Below are 18,388 nucleotides of genomic sequence, written 5' to 3' on the forward strand. Positions count from 1 at the left end.
ATAACCCCTTCCATCTGAGTAGCTGCTTTGGATCGCTCAGAATTTTCCTCTATCTCTAATCTTTGAGGCCGAGTGAAATGAAAGTGTGAGTATGGGCGTGTATCCCCCCCCTCCTACCCCGCAGCTCTCCAGCTGCAGCAAAGGCCTTCATTGGCCCCCACCTTGCCCCTTGTGCTGCAGTTGTGTCCATCGCCACCAGAGGGCAGGAGAGCACAGACCAACAAGAGGAACCGGCGGCCTAAGACAGAGCAGGGCCCAGCTCTGTGTGCCAGGGCTATGTTATTGGACTGTTGAAGGGCAGAGACCCCAGATGCTGAGGCCCTACTGATGCCCTGCAGTTCCAGCAGGCAGAGAGTAGTATAGCTGGCAGTCTGAAAACGGCCAGACACACCTGTCTTGAGGCCTGTACATGTGAGGAAGCAGTCACAGTTCCTTCACACAGAAAGAGCCTTCTGCTTTACCTCGGAGCCTTAGAACTCAGAGGAAGCATTGCCTCAGGTGCCTCAAATGTCCAGCAGGGTCTGTTTTCCAGGGTCCTTGCTCTAATTGTGGCCCTCAGTAGAAGTGGTAGCCACCCACCACCCATCCATTTTTAGACATGGTGGCCTGTCTTTGGCAGTAGCAGTAACTAGGGCACACCAGGCACTTGCTGGCTGGGACCAGATGTGTTTGGGGCTCATCTCTCCTTTGAGCTTAAGGCTCCTAGCAGGGCCTATGCCTGCAGCATGCTTCGGCTCGCAAAGTTGTGGGCGGCTGTGTGTGTCCACCACTTGCTTTGGGGGAGAACCTTCATAATTCTCTACAAAGATCTGCAGCGAAACTGAGAATCTGGCAGTTTATAGCCTTGACTTCTCTCTCCAGTCAAGACAATGGCCCTGCCCCTTAGGCCTCCCAGTCTCCCACGTCCCGGCCCTCCACACAGCCCTGCACCTCTTCTAGGTACTAATGGGACCTGGAGACTAAGAAGCCTGTGGAGGTTCCCCTGGCAACAGATGGGCTGGGGCTCACACAGGGTGCTGGCCTCCCTCTTGAGACAGTGTGGGGGTTCTACAGTGGAGCAGCTGTGGCAGTGGGAAACGCTGAACCCCAAGCATGGTCCTGAGGCTCCTGAAACGGGCACGAGGGACTCGGTGGAGGCCTGAGGTGTGTGGGTGCAGGACAGGATCGTCAAGTGCAAGATGGAGGCCCTGTTCACATCGTTCAGCGACCCGAGACTGTCCAGTCTTCATGGGCAGTGGTGTGTTTGTTACCCAGCCTTTACCGGTCCTAACATGGTGAGTAACGGCATACACTCAAAGCTCCAGCCATCCACCCTTTGGGCCAACCTCATCCGACACCCCTTCTCTGGTTGCTGCCCTTCTCTCTTGGGCGGGTGTAGATGCACTCTGAACAGTGAGTCATCAAGCAGGCTACATTCATTCACAAACGAGTTTTGGTGGCCGGGACAGAAATGTTCAAACTCACGCTGCCCTCCTCACCCTCTGTATCCTTTCTTCTGAGCCCAGTGTTTTTAAGAAAGGAGAAAAGAACTCAAATCGGATAGACTGATTTTCTAGGAAATGAACAAGAGCAGATTCAGATTGCCCACAGAGAGTTTGGTCAAAGGGAAGGGAAAGTGATAATGGCCAACCTCACATCCTCAGCATACAGAGTAACAACGATGAATGGTTTAATTAGGGCTGCCTAGCCAGCAGATATTAGCAACCCAATTAGGGAAGAGGAAAGATGGATTCTGGGACTCCACACACACACTGGGGAGGGCAGAGGCAGCATTAAGGCTGGCAGTTTGGCAGACTGGTACCCTCTCCAGAGCATTCACCAACACCCTAACAGGCTCAGACTTGCACCGTCGTTAGAGTGGTCAGACCAGTGAGATGGCCGGGTGGTAAGGGCCTTGCTGCCAGGCTTGATGCCTCGAGTTTTGACACCTGGACCCATTTGGTACAAGGAGAAATCCACTTCCAAAAGTTGGCCTCTGATCTCCACAGGTAACGCACACACTATCTTACACTGAATGAATGAATAAATAAATGTAAAAAGAAAAAGAAGAAAGAGGGTTAACGTGGGAGGACCCGGACTTCTGAGCCCGTCTGGACAACTCAGTGAGACCTTGTATCAGAAGAAAGAGTGGGTGGGGGTGAGTGGGTGGGCTTGGGTGGGGGGGAGCTTAATGGGAGGGAGCTTTCCCTAGCACATGAGACCCCGGGTTCAGTTCTAACAATACAACATGCACACTCAGGCTGCTTCATATTTTGGAGAATTTTAAAGAGTAATTTTCTGAAACAGGCTAGTCAAATATTCCTTTCTTTTTAAGCTATGTATTTGGGCGAGGGACATAATTTTCTACAGCCAAAACAACACATCACGTTAGATCAAGTGCAAAACCACGTCAGATAGAGCTACATTGTCAGGCAAGATTCTAAAGAGATCTGTGAAGATAATAAATGATGGAATTTTTTATACTAAAATGTTTTGGAAACCATAGGAAAATTTCATAAAATGCTACTTAAGGCACCATGTGATGAGTTTACCATATTTATTTTTAAAAGAAGAAATATTTAACATTTTCTTGGTTTTAACTTCTTTTTTTTTTTTTTATTTGTATGGGTATTTTGCCTGCATGTGCATGTGTGTACCATGCACATACCTGGTGCCTGTGGAGATCAGATGGGGATGTTAGATCCCTTGAACTGAAATTACAGATGATTGTGCTGGGCTGGGACTTGAACCCGGGTCCTCTGGAAGAGCAGTGAGTGCTCTTAACTGCTGAGCCATCCCTCCAGCTCCCTAGTTCTAACTTCTAATGCAATTACATATGAACTCTGACACACACACACAAGCACAAAATAAAAAGCTGAAAACTAGTAGACCAGACTCTTTCCCCAACACCTTCATAGCTTCTGCTCAGGTCCTGCGTCAGCTGGTGACTAATACTAGTTTTCTTATACACATCTTTGTACTTTATAAATGTCATATTCCTATGGAAAACGGAGAATCTGTATAAAGCAGTCTAAATACAAGGCACCCATAAAAATAACCACAGTGACAGCAGAAGGCTATTTTTAATTCTAGCAGGACCCAACGATCTGGTGCAGGCTTCCAGCCTGAGGTCCTGCACTCTGTGTCAGGGACACAGGGTCTCAGCTGCTAAGGGTGTACGAGCGCCTGCTTGAGGCTTGGCCGGAGAGGCTGACTGAGAGCCCTGCTACTGAACGCTGTGACTCTGTTCCTCTGGCCCAATCCCATCTCACAGACTGGTGGCGCCTGCCTCAAGGGACTCTGAGTAGAGGGTCTTACAGACCTCCACCAGCAACGGCAAGTACGGCGGTTGCAGTTTCCATTGGCTGAGGTGTGGTGGACAGTCCCATGGGTGGAGAGGAGGGCTTTAGGCTACAGCCAGAGCTTGGGGAGTGGCAGGCAGGTGCATGTGGATGCCAGATGTTGATGCTCAATGTTTTCCTCGGCGATTTCTACCTTATTCTTTCGAGGCAGGGTCCCTCACTGACCCGGGAGCTCATTGGTTGAGCCGATCTCGAGGTCTTAGGCTTGTGTAGATGGAGCTATCTCCTTAGCCTGTAGGCGCCTTTTCTTTCAAAGGCACCAAATGTTGTTGCTTCCTCTATTTTATTATCAGAGAAACTGAAGCAGGCTGGGTTCCAAGACTTGAGTGTCACTTGGCCAGCAGGGATCAGAAGCCCAACCCTCGCGCCAGAGCCAACACTACAGTCCACATACGGCACTGCTTCCCACTGTGGCCTGTCTGTCTTGTCTTTCCCGGCCTGGTGGAGGAGGTGTGGCCACGTCCCAAGGCAGGGGTGGATGGGAGCCTGCCTAGTTCAGCTCCCTCTGGACAGGTCCTTTGAAGGAAAAGCTGGCACCTGGGAGACCGCTTGCTGTTACCACCTGCTCTCCTCAGCCCTGCCTTAAGGGAACAGAGCCCTAGAGCGCCTGGGTGGTGCCTGCCCTGGGGACCCAGGGTTCGTGTGTTGATTCCAGCAGTGTTTACATGAGGCAGATGGGGTGGTGACAGGTGTAAAAACCAAGGATGACAAATAGTCCTATCAGCTAAAACACAGGTAAGGTAGAGAGGCAGCTGTGGCTGAGCACCAGCTGGGGCAGGGAGAGGTGCCAGCCCATTGGCCTGGGTGAGGTGGGAGGTGGAAGTCACAGCGGTGCCAGGGTTGGATGCCCACTCCCTGGGTTCTTGATCCCTGGCCTTTCCAGAGGAAGGAGCATGGGAGACTAAGGAGCTAAGGAAGTTTCTAGGGGCCACATTGGCAAGGAGGAAGGAGGAACAGGTGGCAGCCTGCAGTGCCTAGGCCAGCCCAGGGGCGGGTGGGTAGAGCTGTTCCATGCTGGATGCCGTTGGCCTGACCACCTTTTCTGGGGTCTGGGATGAGAGCGCTCTGCTTCCGTTCCCACTCGGCCCTTCTCATACTGATTTCCCCTGACATTGTCACTGTGTGAAGAAAGGCCTGGGTCCAGACCTGGAGGCTAAGGACGATGGGCTCTCTGCTTCAAAAGAAAAAACCCTGTGTTCCTCGAGCACCAGAGTCTGCAATGGTGCTCCCTTCCCACTTTGGGGGAGATGGGCCTTGGCTCAAGCTGGCATTCAGTCACTGAAATGACAGGGCCACTCACCAGGCCACCAGGTGCCACCTGGGCTCATGCTCACCTCCCCAAGGTACTTGTTTTACTTTCTTGTTCTCTCTCCTCCTGCACTGCCCTGTCACTCCCATCTCCTCTGTTCAGTAGGTGACACGACTTGCTGAATGTCACTTGGCTGGTAGGGACCTGCTGAAGTCCAACCCCTGGCTCCAGAGGCAATACCATGGTCCACACACCTGCTTCCCATGGTGGTCAGTCTGTCTTGTCTTCCCAGGCCTGGTGGAAGAGGTGGGGCCATGTCCCAGAGGAGGGGGGTGTCTGGGCAGGGGCTAGTCAGGAGGAGCGTTTGCTATCACAGCGGCGCCTTTGCTAACACATCTATCTACCGTGTCTTTCTTTCCCTTGTTTCTGTTCCCTGCATCATATCCAGCCTCTGCTTAGCTTAATAGATTACTGGGCACAAACCGTCTATTGCGTTGAAGAGAAACAGACAAAATAACACACGCCAGGGGTATTTGAGGATAGAGGTAAGTTTTCCGGAGTCTCGCCCTATTTGTGTCATGCCCCCCATGCTCTCCATGCCCCAAAGGGAAAGCCATGTTTCACACAGAACACTACATGGCACACAGTAGGCATGCAATAAATATCTGTTGGATTTATGTTGTGTTTTATACCACTCTAGGTAACTAAGTATCTGCCATTAAATTTTTTTTTTTTTTTTTTTTTTTTTTTTTTTACTGAAACTTATTTTGAACACAAGCAAACGCAGCACAACCTATAAAACCGAGGCAGTTTTGTGGGGTAGTGGTGGTAGGGGTGAGGAGCCTGACCCGTGCTTGGCAAGCATTCTACCGTGTTATCTCCAGTCCCAGCCCTAAAAAGATGCTTGATGCATTAAGATAAAAGAATACTTGAAATAAAAACTGTAAGCAATCTCATGGTCACCCACCTTACTGAAAGTATCTGCTCCCACCACGTTAGGGAGCACTGCCCCGGCACCCAGCATGATCCAGGTCCCAGAGATGCACCCCGGGCACTCCGGGGGTGGGGTGGGGTGGGGTGGGCATGCGCAAGAGCAAGAGCAGGAAGCTGGGTGCCCACTGGGCTGCAGTCCACAAACAACATACTTGTTCTTCTTGCACTGCCCATTCTCACTTGACACTAATCATGCAGTTTCCTCTCCTATAGGGTAAGATGGTGACTGAAAGGAACCATGGGATAGATACCTCAGAGGGGGCCAGGAGCCTGATGGTGAGCAGGCCCGGTAGAAGGAATGGGGAAGAGTAATTTTCACAAACTTGTGGACAATTCTAAGATTTGACTTTCTAAGACCTGCGCAAGTTACTGTGACTGTGTGTGACTGCTTCCTCAGCTGAAAAACTGTGGTGCTTTCCATGCATGCATCCCTCTCATGGTGTGCGTGCGTGCATGTGTGTACACGCACATGTGTGCACACCGGGGTTGGCAGTGTGAGAAGCCATAGTGGTAACAGCAGAACCTGATACTCTGAGTGTGTAATACACTAATGTAGACAGGAGACGATATGCAGAAGCCAAGGGCAGATGGCCACTCACATCCCCCTCACTCTGCCCCCCCCAGCCACTCACATCCCCCTCACTCTGCCCCCCCCAGCCACTCACATCCCCCTCACTCCCCCCCATGGCCACTCACACCCCCCTCACTCCCCCCCCATGGCCACTCATATCCCCCTCACTCCCCCCCATGGCCACTCATATCCCCCTCACTCCCCCCCATGGCCACTCATATCCCCCTCACTCCCCCCCCCATGGCCACTCATATCCCCCTCACTCCCCCCCATGGCCACTCATATCCCCCTCACTCCCCCCCCCATGGCCACTCACATCCCCCTCACTCCCCCCCATGGCCACTCATATCCCCCTCACTCCCCCCCATGGCCACTCACATCCCCCTCACCCCCCCCCATGGCCACTCACATCCCCCTCACTCCCCCCCATGGCCACTCACACCCCCCTCACTCCCCCCCATGGCCACTCACATCCCCCTCACTCCCCCCCATGGCCACTCACATCCCCCTCACTCCCCCCCATGGCCACTCACATCCCCCTCACTCCCCCCCATGGCCACTCACATCCCCCTCACCCCCCCCCATGGCCACTCACATCCCCCTCACTCCCCCCCATGGCCACTCATATCCCCCTCACCCCCCCCCATGGCCACTCATATCCCCCCTCACTCCCCCCCATGGCCACTCACATCCCCCTCACTCCCCCCCATGGCCACTCACACCCCCCTCACCCCCCCATGGCCACTCACACCCCCCTCACTCCCCCCCCATGGCCACTCACATCCCCCTCACCCCCCCATGGCCACTCATATCCCCCCACTCCCCCCATGGCCACTCACATCCCCCTCACCCCCCCATGGCCACTCACATCCCCCTCACTCCCCCCATGGCCACTCACATCCCCCTCACTCCCCCCCATGGCCACTCATATCCCCCTCACTCCCCCCCATGGCCACTCACATCCCCCTCACTCCCCCCCATGGCCACTCACATCCCCCTCACTCCCCCCCATGGCCACTCATATCCCCCTCACTCCCCCCCATGGCCACTCACATCCCCCTCACTCCCCCCCATGGCCACTCATATCCCCCTCACTCCCCCCATGGCCACTCACATCCCCCTCACTCCCCCCCATGGCCACTCACATCCCCCTCACTCCCCCCCATGGCCACTCACATCCCCCTCACTCCCCCCCATGGCCACTCACATCCCCCCTCACTCCCCCCCATGGCCACTCATATCCCCCCACTCCCCCCCATGGCCACTCACATCCCCCCTCACTCCCCCCCATGGCCACTCATATCCCCCCACTCCCCCCCATGGCCACTCACACCCCCCTCACCCCCCCATGGCCACTCACATCCCCCTCACTCCCCCCCATGGCCACTCACATCCCCCCACTCCCCGCCTCCACCTCCCACCGCATCTATACACTCTGGGAAAGAAACTAGAAGGAGGGAGCAGGCCTTCTCTACCTGGTAAGCCTGGAGCACATTGAGGGAGTCCCTCAAAAGCATATCCCCCAAAACTACACACAAAACTCTCCAGGGGGAGACTGGGGTAGAGCACCAGCCTGAGGCCATCCTAGGCTGGAGCTCTGTCCAGTGGGTACCCCCAAAGTGGCCTCAGCTGGACAACTGCTTGCTGCTCTCAAGGATAAGGCTGTGTCTTGATTAGCTCTCCTCCCAGCGGTGGTCCCACTGATTCCCAGCAGGCCCCTAAGAGGGCTGCAGCCCCTGGAGTTCCTAGCCTTTGCCCAGACTGTAGGCCACATTGTGCCCAGGGGCCCCTTGCTGTTCTTTTCACCCCCTTTGCATGGCCAGTGGTAGGCAGTGTCTTTGAAGTCCTGTTTTCTGTTCCAGTTGGAAACTTCGCTCGGAACCAAAATTAGAGAGGCTGTACAATCAGCTTGCAATTTAAAATGCCACCTAGGCCTCCCCTCCCCTCCCCCCTTTTAAAATGTCATCTTAATTAGATGGCACCTGGCTTCATGTTTTCTGAATTTCAAGGTAATTTCCTGAAGGCCTTTTCTTCCTCGTAGTTATTTTTATCTTCGGTGTGTGGTGGGGGGAGTAACTGGAAGGCTCAGCCATTGCGGAGGGTCGTCCACTAGCTCCAGAGGTTGAAGAAACCCAGAGGGAGGGGCTTTGAGGCCACTCCTAGGCGGGCATTCTAGGCATTTCTTGGACACAGGGCCATGGTAGGGATGAAGAGGGAAGAAACTGGAGTAGCTGGGCCCAGGGGTCCTGTCCCTCCCCAGCCCACTCACTGTACACACTAGGACAGTCCCTCACTTTCTTTGTTAATCACCCTTTCAACAAAGAGGAAACAGGTGGCTTTGGGGCTGGTCTCCTGTGGCCTCCTGAGGTGCCATGTCTACCATCCTCTCTCCCTTGTCCTCCACGGGTACACTTGGGAAGATCTGTTAAAAGCTGATTCAGGTTTTCCTAAAATTCCTATGCTGTGATGCCAACCTCTGGTGATGCACAATACAACTGTGTTCTGGGATTCCATCTTTAGGGAGGTGCTCAAGTTGAGATGACATCATGAGGGAAGGTCCTCATCTTGTAATATATTAAGACATAGACGCATAGAGAAGGAAGACCATGTGACAACACAGGCACAAGATGATCATCTACAGCTCATAGAGAGATCACAGAAGAAACCAGCCCTGCTGCCATCTTGACCTCTGACCTCTGGCCTCTAGTTACTATGAGACAATAAATGTCTGTCATCAAGTCCACGATCTGTAGGACTTTGAGCAACTTAAGGCCAACACAGCTCCGAGGACCCCTCCCTGGGCTGTGGCCCGGGGCTCTCTTCATCATCCTGTGCTCTACCTCCAGGCCAGGCAGGCTCCCGTCTATCACTCACAGCCGCTTTTCCTCCTCCTCCTACTCAGTTACCTTGCCTCTCTCCAGGCTTTGCCCAGGCCCCCCTGATGCCAGTTCCAGACAGTGCTGGAGATGGAGCTCCAGGCCTTTGCACTGGCTTTTCCCCAGATCTCCAGGCTGTAAGATTCTCCTCCTCCTTTTCTTCATCTCAGTCTAAACTAAACCCACACGAGAAGGGTAGTTTTGAACTCCCCTGTACCCCCTCCCCAAAGTGTCAAGAGCAGACATTTGTGCTCTCATCTCAATATGCTTTTCATTTCTTTAAATGAACCATCACAGCATGTAAACACACAGTCTGGTTTCTTTGCCGACTCTTTCTCTTCCCAAGGAGCTGGTGAACTCTGAGAGGGCAGGGCCCACTTGAGCCATGCTCACTGTTGTTTTAACTTGGGAGGTACTGCTTGTTGGATGTATTCCAGGCCATAAGCTGAGATGGGTGGGAAACGCCCGCACTTTGTCCTTAGAGGGACAGGCAGTGCAGGTAGGATTAAGGAGACAGAAGAGGATCTGCCCAGAGTTCATTCTCAAGGCTTGTGTTTACCACAACAGGAAGCCCAGAATAGCAGATAAGCCATGAGGGGAGCTGACATCACTGCTCAACAGAATGGGGACTCTAGGACTTCTGGCTGTCCCGATGCCTCCAGAGTACTTGGAGAAGTGTGCTGGCTGGTTCCAGCAGAGGTGGGAGTGTCTTCCCTTGACATCTACATGTGAGTGACACAGTGACACAATCACATGGTGTAGCCTACATGTATTGGCATAACAGGTCATCAGTTTGTGGTAAGTCTGAAGTGGGTGGCAAGTGACACTGTAGACATGAGTCATGCATGGCACAGGGCAGTCTGCTGTGAGGTTCTGGATTTCCTACGTAAATTCCAGACCCTTTAGTGTTCCTCCTACGTTACCTGGATTGGAATACTGCAAATGAAAACCCGCAGAAAGCACGTGACCAGGAAAGTGTAAAGTGTTTGCCTGTATCTGTCCTTCCCCAGAGAAACTTTAGAAATGACCATTGAGTCTAACCGTGGAACTAATCCCAAGAGGCTCTTCTCCCCTCAGGAACTGAGAGCTAGAGCCCTCAAAAGTTAAGGCGTGATGTTAAGTTCAGTCATCTAGCACCCATCACTTTCCCTGGCTACAGAGTCCTGCGGGGCTCAGCAACACTACGGGAACAGCAGCCTGATAAAGGGCCAGTGAGCCCCTTGCCTGGGTGGCCCCAGGTCGTCACCAGTCCTGAGAGAAGACAGGTAAGTATTCAGCTAAGAATTTGGGCCTCAAAGCCACCGAGAGTCAAGGAAATTCCTGATGGGCTCACAAATGCCTGGACCTCTGTCTCTGTCTGTTGAGGTGGCACCGAGTGTGGCCTTTACCTTCCGTGGTGTGTATGTATAGTCATTTCCCCTCTACTGGAACACCGATGCCAGGGTGCTGGATCCAACAAGACAGGGATATAGTAAGTGATAAACACTCATTGCATGAATTTGGTAAAGAAAAGTTGAAAAGACATTGAACCCAAGGGTTAGGAAAGTTGGTGTTTCTATCACATCGCTCCCTCTTGACAGGCCGCATGGAACGAGGGAGTTGCACTAGATAGACAGAGGTGGTGGCTTCTTCAGTTTGCAGGCCAAGCCACTGAAGCAGAGAAGATGCAGAGGGCAAGCCTAGCACTGTGAGGAACAGCAACTATCAGGGATGGAAGGTCGTGGCGAGCGGGAGTGCAGATGCCACAGCTAGGTACTCTCTGAATTTAGTCATGTTGGATCATCTCTGAGGTCACTGTCCATCGCTGTTGTGATGCTACAGATGGTATGTGAGCACTCTGGATGTCGCATCTCAGGGGAGCTCCCTGCTCCTACTCAGAGCCTCACTGTCCAGATGTAGGCTCAAGCTCTGTCTTGCCTTGATGCTCCCCAATCTTCTCCTCATCAGGGTGTGTCACACAGCAAATGACTGAAGGTGATGTTTTAGGGACACCTGGGATGCTCTGTGAGGCTGGACAGAGTGGTGGAGCCTGTTTCAGGAAATGCCTCTTGTCTCTTCAACACCCAGCTTTTCCCTGAGAACCGCATTGGGCTCTAAACCACACCAATTGGTTGGGGGTGGGTTCCTGTCTATATCAGCATCCAAAAGACTGAGAAGCTGGTCTGTGTCTTTCTGGTGTATCCTGCACCAGCCATGGCTAGAGCTGGCACACCAAAGCACAGTGAAATTACACAAAAACCCATAGCAGGCTACCTAGAGAGGCTCCTTTCTACTGACCTCACCCTGACTGGCTTTGGAAGTCCCTGAGATAGCCCAGCGGTACCCACGTCCAGGCAGGATGAACAGGCAGCACGTCTTGGGTACATGCCAGGTGCTGCCACAGCATTTGATCTTTGTAGAAATTTTGGGTGGCATTATTTATAGGCATTAGAAGTAATTATAAAGCAGTTGCTTGTAATAATTTGGGACATGCAAGAACAAGGAAATGTCAGAGCAAGACACAATTATAAAGCTTAGGACACTGGGTCAAGTGAGGAGCCAGTGACGTGACGGAGAAATCAGCAAGACAGTGAGAGGTGCTAACAACTGGAAAGTCAGGGGCGAGTTGTGTTCAAAGTTCCTTCAGATATACCTGGCGCACAATCCCTGCACACACAGGGTACTGCTGGTCACAGAAAAGAGCACGCGGGTGAAGCATCCGATACACGTAAAACAAGACTTTAAAAAAAAATTCTTGAAAAAAAAAGTTAGAATGAAAGAAAAGAGAGAAAAGATGCTGCCTGCATTTCCTCATACAAGTTGGGAAACTGAGACACAGGAAGGAGATGGCAGCTCTAGGTTCTGGGGCACTGGTGTTTTAGCCAGTGGGGAAGAAAGGGGACGTGGTGGTAGAGAGAGCTCAGGAAAAAGTCAGCAGCCTGAACTAGCAAGTGCCAGGGCACAGGGATCTAGTAAACCCAGACAGGAGCGGAGTCCTTGAAAACAGAACAGCACAGCGATGAGGGGTGTCAGGGAGCTGGAAGGAGAGGGTGTGAGACAGGTGCCACGGTTGGGAGAAGACGCAAGGTTGCGGGCACTCAGGGTCTCATGCCTTCCTATTCATTCCCATGTGAACCAGCAATTGTGAGCAGTGCTTAGGTTAGGAAACCCAGCCCTTTAGCCTCGCTGGGCCTAAGCCATCTTCACTGCATCTTCAAACGTAGGTGGGGACCAGCACAGCCTCTTGGCAGTTCTCGGAGAGTTAGTGAAGTCAGATAGATGCTCAACATGCGGAGTATCTCTCCGTGTAAGACTTCACCACAGATGCCGCCGTTCACTAAGCTCCACAGAGATGACACAGGGTCACGTAAGAGCCAGATGGGCACTGCGCCCCTCCTTGAGGAGAAACAGCAAAACAGGGGCAAAGGCTACGAGAAGAAGCAAAGAGGCAAAGTATCATCATCCACAGCCTGCGTGGAAGCGTGCCAGGAGGAACACAGGAAGCAGCGCCGGAAGCTCCAGTTAGCTTCCTGGTTAACCAGGAAGCACTGGGGCGGAAGACAAAGGAGAGCTGAAGACATGGTGAAGACTGATGATGCTAGTTATCAAAGAGAAAGGAAAATCTAGGTCCCTCCCAAAGGGGAAACAACAACAACAAAAAACCTCAAGCTCCCAAAGCACCCAAGAGGCCTTCTTCAGCCTTCTCTTCTGAGCATCACCCCCAGATCAAAGGAAAACATCTCAGCTTAGCCACTGGTAATGTGAAGAAACTGGGAGTGATGTGGAACAAGATGGCTGCAGACAACAGGCAGCCTTAGGAAAAGATGGTTGCTAAGTGCAAGGAAAAAATACAAAAGGGACAGTGCTGCCTACAGACATAAAGGGAGCCTGACGCAGGGGGGAAGGGGGAGGGGAGTTGCCAAGTATGAAAAGAGCAAGGAAGAGGACGAAGAAGATGGAGATGAAGATGACGAATAAGTTGGTTCTAGTTTTATCTAAAAGGCAGTCAACCCACGGCATACACAACTTCTTTTAAAGAAAGAAAGAAAAAAAAAAAGAAGAAAGAAAGAAAAAGAAATGACTAAGATGTTTTAAAACTGCAGTCTTTTCTGTTAACCCACTACCAAACGTGTTGCAGCCCTGTCCTGGCTGAGTTCTCAATAGTGTTAACCCTAACTGGTGCAGTTGGGGGTTGTAAACTGTCGCAGGAACTTAAAGCAGGCTGGCTGCTGGGCAGCGCGGATTAGTTATCTGTGGCGCAGTAGTTCTTCCTCTGCAGTTGTCTTTGATAGAGCTTATATGGAATAATTGTTCTGTTAACTGAATACCACTCCATTTTTTAAAAAAAATGCAGCTGTTTTGTTGACATTCTGAAACCTCTACATAAATACCATTTTTAATTAAAAAAAAAAAAAAGAATTCCCTGTAATAGCCACTGCCTTACACATTACACACACATACAACTTTCCTGCCAAATCTGTCAGCCACATCACAGCTTAGCTGTGTTCTACGTGGAAAGAAAGGACGATGCAAGTACAGCTGGGGTCTGGCTAAAAATAACTCCTCAGAACAACAAAGTGCAACAACCCCCAAAAATTAAACATCAGTCTCCCCCTCCCATCACACTGCAAACCATCTGAGCGGAGCTCTTACAGAGCCAGAAGAGAAAGCCCTGCTTCTAGCCATCTTTTCCCTGGGCACTGAGATCAAGGTGCAGGAGAACAAGGGTCCAGAGAAGAGCTGCGAGTTAGACTTAGGGCTTGGGCCTAGGTCTTCCTGTCCCTCCTAGCCTGTGCCTAAGGTTCCCATTAACTCCCCTGGATGAAGCTGAATCCTCAACAGAAAACTCAAGTCAAGACAAGCTTGCTGAGGCCCACTAATGCCGAGGCTGAGGGAATGGTGCCGTACTCCAGCGTGCTCCCGAGCGCTGCTGTCCGGACCACTGTGCTGCTTGCACAGAGTCCTTGGGGACCTGAGGGAGTATGACCTTGCACTGGCTGGAGAGAGGTGAGACTATGCCCACCGGGGAGAGGGCAGGCAGACACTAACATGGCAGGGAACTGGAGAGTTGCGAGATTCCTCAGGTAAAACTAAGGTGTGTTGCAATGCTGAAATTAGCAGGAGTCAAGCTCATTTGTAGAATAATGTTTAAGAAAATTTCCTCTTGTTGGTTCAGTTGGTATCCCTGAAGGAGGCTATGTAAAAGGCTGGCGGGGTCTCAAGCTCCTGGCGACAAGTAATTTATATTGGAGGATGGAGCCTGGTGAGCAGTGGGTGGGTGGCAGCTGCACAGCTGGCTACAGGTGTGCTGTAGTGAAGAGCCAGGTGGGTACTAAGGCAGCTACCTAAGGGTGTGGGCACATGTACACATGTATACTCGTACCCATCTGTCTCTCATTTTCGGGCTTGTAGCCTTAGGACTCCGGGTTAGATCCACTGCGCTCAATTATAAAATGTGGGCATTGAAGGTTTCTTGGCTTGGGCTAATGCTCTCTCCTCAGGTAAGCTGTGCTGATTTCTCCCAGCAGGGCCACAGACCTGGCGGAGCTGCTTGTACACCGACTGACCAGCATCCTGCTGAAGATGCCCTCTTCCTGCTGCTCTCAGAGCAGGTACTCTGCTAGAGCCCTGTGCGTGTGCGCATTTAATAATGTGCCCAGTCTCAGCTCTGCATAAAGTAGGTGTGAGTACAGCCTGGAGGTTCCAGTTCACAGAAAGAGGATTGCACATATCGAGTCGATAGCTCATTATAAGAAATAATCCAGGGACAAGGGAAGAGAGCGTAAGATGCAGAACCAGGGCAGAGACGACCAGCCCCTCCGGGTTGTGTGGAGCTGGGGGCCATGTTGGTCCAGCAAAAACTTGGCAACGGACCGTAGCTCTGCCAGTCACATGCAGCATCACGCCAGCCCCTTCTGAAAGGGCTTTTCAGTGGATTCTGTGCATTGGTTCAGAGGAAGCTCAGCTCAGGCCCCAGCTCCCCAGAGCATGGTTTGCGTCCTAGGCTAAAAACAAAAACAAAAACAAACCAAAAAAACCAAAAAAACAAAAAAGCAAAAAACAACCCCAAACCTCTGCAGTGGGCAGCACTGGGAAGGCTGATGCCAGGGCTGGAGAATAAAGCAAAGATGGGGACGTTTACCTGGACTGTGGGCTCTCATCCTGCTGTAGAGTCAAGTGCTGGCTCTGCCAGCTATCAGCTGTGCCACACGGGGATGCCACTCAACTGTTCTGAGCTTCCGTTTCATCTCCACAGCAGGGGGAGCTTCCCCAGCCTCCAAGTAATGTCTCCACGTCAGAGTATCTGCTCAATCTGTGAGATGCCTGCCCTCGCAGTTTTAATGTTTCATTTATCTAACTAACTTTTAACAAGGTTAAAGCCCTTCCTTTCACCTTCCTTTTAGGACGGCATAATTATTACTTCTTAGATTCACATTAAGGTAAACATATCGCCATTCAATGGAGCTTGGTGGCTGGGATGAAACCAGAAACAAGGTACCTGGCATACATCTGCTCAGCATGTAGGTAGGTGCTGCCTTTACTGTCACCACTGCCACTGCCGTGCTGGCAGGGACGTGATGTTAGGGTTCTCTGCAGTTACTTAATCTGTCTGGCTTTCTAATGCCCTTTCTGACAGAGGCCTGGCCTCCCTGTCCCTCCTTCACCTGGTCCCTGCTTACCTCACCTCTTGTTTGGACAGATAGAAAAAGCACCCCACACAAGCACTCTTGTTTCGAACATTCTATACAGAGCGGGAGCACACCCTCCCTGGTCCTGCTCAGCTGCACACATCTTCCCTCTCTTCACACTTCCTCTCCCCCAATGTGGCAAAACTGGAATTTCGAAGGAGGGGGAACACTCCATCGAGCACTGCCTGGTTATTTTTCAATTCTGCCTTGCTGACTAACACAGCATTTCCTAATTACAACTCTACTAGGAAGCTGTACAGTTTCATTAAAAAAAAAACCCACCCAAATTCAGACCTTACAAAAATTCTCACCTTCTAAAAAAACAAACAAACACACACACACAAACAAGCCAATCAAAGCAAGCAGGTGCGCTGCACCCAAGACACCGGTGCAGCTGGAGGCTGGGCGCCAGCAAAACAAGATTCGGATCCAGGGCCAAGTCTAGAATCCACTGCCATCAGCCCTGTGGTGCTGGGCAAGGTGGTTGGCTGCCTTGGCTTCCTGGCCTGTACTGAAGACTCTGGCTCATGAGGAGATAGGCAGGGTGCTGTTGAAGCTATAGAGCGCTGGCAATGCTATCTGAGGTAAGAGGCCACTCATCTGGGACACAATGGACCTTAGAGGCAGGTGAGGTTTATCAGACCCATCTTTGGCTTTGTCCTTAGTGCCCACTAGCTAAGGGTTACTCTTCATGGGCAGATGTTTACTCTTTTGTGGGTGCTAGGACTTTAACCAGAGCTCTAGGACCCTAAGAACTTAGAAAACACAAAGGGGTCTATCTCTTTGAGGGAGGAGGGTTAGGCATGGGGGGGGTCAGTTTTGAGTTTCTTTGGTGATGCACACCTTTCAAGAAGAGGTCTAGGGATGTATCAGCTTCTGGAAAACTGGGGTCATCTCATTTTATTCCTTGGGGAAGAAACAGTACCCCAGAGCCAACTAACTCAAGACAGTGACTTGGAGCCCCAGGCTGCTCTGATCACAGGCCATTTCCATTTCCCAGAAGCTGAAATTGCTAGGTGCACTGTTAGATATAGTGGGGGTTCCCCAGCTCCATCTACCCAGGCCTTGCTGCTGGCACTCAGCAGACTGTCACTGGCTGAGGGCCAGCACTGCAGGTTCCTGGGCGAGGTAACCATCTGCTCAGAGGCACCCTCGGAAACCATGCTCTGTGGCCTCAGCGTCTGCGTGTCCTTCTGCGTGGAGTGGGAAGCAGCAAGAGCCCTGCCACACTGCTGTACAGAAACAGGAGGCCAGAGAGCTGCTTTTGTACCTCTGTTCCCGCAGGCGCGAGTCCTTGAACGCAGCCTTGTTGTGGGCACCAGAGCTTGCCTCTGCATGGGAAACAAACACTGCTCCCTTCAAATCTGAAGGACTTTGTTTAGCTGAGCTCAATTCCAGAGACTGTCACCCTGGCAACGAGTCTTTGGGGGATTTACATCTCATGCATCACAACAGAGGAAGAGCTTTTCAGCAAGTTAGGAGGGTACAAAGACCACAACACAAACCTCCGCTCACCCCCCATACCAGGAACGCTGCCACGAAACAAAAAACCAAAATCAAGAACAAAAATCTCCCACAGCCCATTTGGCCTCGGCTGGCAATTAGCCAAAGAGGAATTCAAACTTAATCAAACTTTCATGTCTCATTGTAAAGCTCAGGAAATCGGTAATTGGCTTTATACTTGAATTTTCTGATCACGTATCAAAGCACTGGGCCCTGCCAAAGGCAAAGGAGTGGCCTGTCTCCAGTAAGGACAGCCAGAGGCCCAGTGGAGGCTCTAGGAGGTAGGGCAGAAGAATCTGTTGGTCAGCTAAGAATAGAGCCTGTTATTTATACCCAGAGGTGAGACCACTGATAGCCAAGCCCTTGCAAAGTGGGGGTCTCCCCTTAACACCCACCCAGTGTTAGGATTCTGTCCCAATTTGCCTAGCAACCTGTGATGTCATTGCTTACCTGCCACTAGGCGTGGCCCTACCCAGGATTATAAAAGGACAAATGCATCTCTGCATCTCTGCATCTCTCTCTCTCTCTCTCTCTCTCTCTCTCTCTCTCTCTCTCTCCTCCTCCTCCTCTTCCTCTCTTGTTATCTCTCCCTACCTCTCTGTTTCTCTCTTTCTCTCTAGGGTAGCCCTCTCACTTCTCTGCTCTCCCACGCTCATATAATAAAACTTCCTTATACCATATCTGTTGCCTGGCATCATATTTTTTTAGTTATTACACCCAGGAGTCCCAGGTCCCAGGTTTCCAGTTTAGAAAGGCAGCTTTTGATAAGTGCAGCAGCAACACACAGGGTAGGCAATAAATAGGGAATCGAAATCGAAGGCAGGGACTATGCTGGTTACCAGCAGAGGAAGGACGACTTGAACGGGGTAGTTATCTGGGCCCACGGAAGAAGGGGCTGGCTCAGGAGCCTTTTGGGACCAGGAAGGCTGGCCCTTCATTCACTCACACAACGGAAGGGAGCTGCTGCGGGGGGTGGGGGGGGGGTTGGTGCAGCCTGGGGCACTGCCACCCTTAGTGACTGTCAACAGCACGTCTCAGCTCTGATGCACTTTGCTAGGTGCTGGGACCTGGAGACAAGTGTTCCCATCACTACATCATTTCATCTTCACAACAGCCTAAAGAGGTGGGCTGCCTACTCTCCCCATCTCACACTCTGTGAAAGCAAGGCTCAGAGGGCAGAGGCCAAC

At 51.7% G+C, this 18,388-nt stretch overlaps 1 protein-coding gene and 1 long non-coding RNA gene across 4 annotated transcripts in view; one reads left to right on the plus strand and one right to left on the minus strand.

Annotated features, from left to right (window-relative positions):
* GNAO1 (G protein subunit alpha o1) overlaps positions 1-18,388 on the minus strand; it is a 154,051-nt gene that overhangs the window by 31,432 nt on the left and 104,231 nt on the right. The gene's annotated exons all lie outside the window — the stretch shown is intronic.
* Positions 1,537-6,023, plus strand: LOC311582987. The gene is made up of 3 exons (XR_014774347.1): positions 1,537-1,988; positions 3,076-3,089; positions 3,129-6,023. It is a non-coding gene; the product is annotated as an uncharacterized lncRNA (long non-coding RNA).

The sequence above is a fragment of the Acomys minous genome, assembly GCF_964271855.1.
Source record: "Acomys minous genome assembly, chromosome: 14".
NCBI lineage: Eukaryota > Metazoa > Chordata > Mammalia > Rodentia > Muridae > Acomys > Acomys minous.